The sequence below is a fragment of the Schistocerca serialis genome, unplaced genomic scaffold (assembly GCF_023864345.2).
Source record: "Schistocerca serialis cubense isolate TAMUIC-IGC-003099 unplaced genomic scaffold, iqSchSeri2.2 HiC_scaffold_204, whole genome shotgun sequence".
Classification (NCBI taxonomy): Eukaryota; Metazoa; Arthropoda; class Insecta; order Orthoptera; family Acrididae; genus Schistocerca; species Schistocerca serialis.
The window spans coordinates 2,582-5,000 of record NW_026047767.1 but is presented as its reverse complement, the minus strand read 5'-3'; the positions used below and the strand labels follow the sequence as shown (position 1 = coordinate 5,000).

At 54.2% G+C, this 2,419-nt stretch overlaps 1 non-coding gene across 1 annotated transcript; it reads right to left on the bottom strand.

The window, feature by feature from the left end:
• Positions 1-191: 191 nt before the first annotated feature.
• Positions 192-2,107, bottom strand: LOC126443888 (small subunit ribosomal RNA). Its single transcript, XR_007582256.1, has one exon. It is a non-coding gene; the product is annotated as a small subunit ribosomal RNA (ribosomal RNA).
• Positions 2,108-2,419: the final 312 nt, after the last annotated feature.

Sequence of the window (2,419 nt, the reverse complement as noted above, 5' to 3'; positions counted from 1 at the left end):
CAAAACCGGCGCCAGGCGCCAGGTGCCGCAGGCCAGCCGCTCCAGCGCTTCAGCGCTCGTACCACACAACATTGGCGTTAGTTTTGAGAAGCACGCGTGGTTCCGCACGCGGCGCACGGCTACTGCGAGCCCGTACAGGTAGCGTGTTGCGCGACACGACACGCACATCGAAAGACATGCAGTCTAGTCGGTAATGATCCTTCCGCAGGTTCACCTACGGAAACCTTGTTACGACTTTTTACTTCCTCTAAATGATCAAGTTTTGGTCATCTTTCCGGTAGCATCGGCAACGACAGAGTCAATGCGCGTACCAGTCCGAAGACCTCACTAAATCATTCAATCGGTAGTAGCGACGGGCGGTGTGTACAAAGGGCAGGGACGTATCAACGCGAGCTTATGACTCGCGCTTACTGGGAATTCCTCGTTCATGGGGAACAATTGCAAGCCCCAATCCCTAGCACGAAGGAGGTTCAGCGGGTTACCCCGACCTTTCGGCCTAGGAAGACACGCTGATTCCTTCAGTGTAGCGCGCGTGCGGCCCCAGAACATCTAAGGGCATCACAGACCTGTTATTGCTCAATCTCGTGCGGCTAGAAGCCGCCTGTCCCTCTAAGAAGAAAAGTAATCGCTGACAGCACGAAGGATGTCACGCGACTAGTTAGCAGGCTAGAGTCTCGTTCGTTATCGGAATTAACCAGACAAATCGCTCCACCAACTAAGAACGGCCATGCACCACCACCCACCGAATCAAGAAAGAGCTATCAATCTGTCAATCCTTCCGGTGTCCGGGCCTGGTGAGGTTTCCCGTGTTGAGTCAAATTAAGCCGCAGGCTCCACTCCTGGTGGTGCCCTTCCGTCAATTACCTTTAAGTTTCAGCTTTGCAACCATACTTCCCCCGGAACCCAAAAGCTTTGGTTTCCCGGAGGGCTGCCCGCCGAGTCATCGGAGGAACTGCGGCGGATCGCTGGCTGGCATCGTTTTATGGTTAGAACTAGGGCGGTATCTGATCGCCTTCGAACCTCTAACTTTCGTTCTTGATTAATGAAAACATACTTGGCAAATGCTTTCGCTTCTGTTCGTCCTTGCGACGATCCAAGAATTTCACCTCTAACGTCGCAATACGAATGCCCCGCCTGTCCCTATTAATCATTACCTCGGGTTCCGAAAACCAACAAAATAGAACCCGAGGTCCTATTCCATTATTCCATGCACACAGTATTCAGGCGGCTTGCCTGCTTTAAGCACTCTAATTTGTCAAAGTAAACGTGCCGGCCCACCGAGGACACTCACTCAAGAGCACCCTGGTAGGATTGCAACGGGGTCCGCCTCGGGACGCACGAGCACGCACGAGGGCGCGTCGCACGCCTTCAGCTCGCCCCACCGGCAGGACGTCCCACGATACATGCCAGTTAAACACCGACGGGCGGTGAACCAACAGCGTGGGACACAAATCCAACTACGAGCTTTTTAACCGCAACAACTTTAATATACGCTATTGGAGCTGGAATTACCGCGGCTGCTGGCACCAGACTTGCCCTCCAATAGATACTCGTTAAAGGATTTAAAGTGTACTCATTCCGATTACGGGCCTCGGATGAGTCCCGTATCGTTATTTTTCGTCACTACCTCCCCGTGCCGGGAGTGGGTAATTTGCGCGCCTGCTGCCTTCCTTGGATGTGGTAGCCGTTTCTCAGGCTCCCTCTCCGGAATCGAACCCTGATTCCCCGTTACCCGTTACAACCATGGTAGGCGCAGAACCTACCATCGACAGTTGATAAGGCAGACATTTGAAAGATGCGTCGCCGGTACGAGGACCGTGCGATCAGCCCAAAGTTATTCAGAGTCACCAAGGCAAACGGACCGGACGAGCCGACCGATTGGTTTTTGATCTAATAAAAGCGTCCCTTCCATCTCTGGTCGGGACTCTGTTTGCATGTATTAGCTCTAGAATTACACAGTTATCCAAGTAAACGTGGGTACGATCTAAGGAACCATAACTGATTTAATGAGCCATTCGCGGTTTCACCTTAATGCGGCTTGTACTGAGACATGCATGGCTTAATCTTTGAGACAAGCATATGACTACTGGCAGGGATCAACCAGGGAGCTGCGTCAACTAGAGCTGAGCAGCCGGCCGCCCGGGAGTGGTGTCCCCGGGGGCCCGCGCGAACACGCAAGCGTCCGCTCAATATTCTGCCAAACAGGAGGAGGCTGAGCTCCCCTGCACAATACACCTCGAAACCCTCTCAGGTCCCGGCGGCGCGCAGCGCGTCCTAAGTACTTGGTCGGGTTCGTGAGAGGCGCAATCGCCCGGAGTTTGGCGAGTAGACGCTTTAGGTGCGACCACCCGTGCTCCCAACTGAGCTTGCCGCTGCCGACAGAGGCCCGGGAGCGTGCTGTCGTGGCATTGCCGGCGGG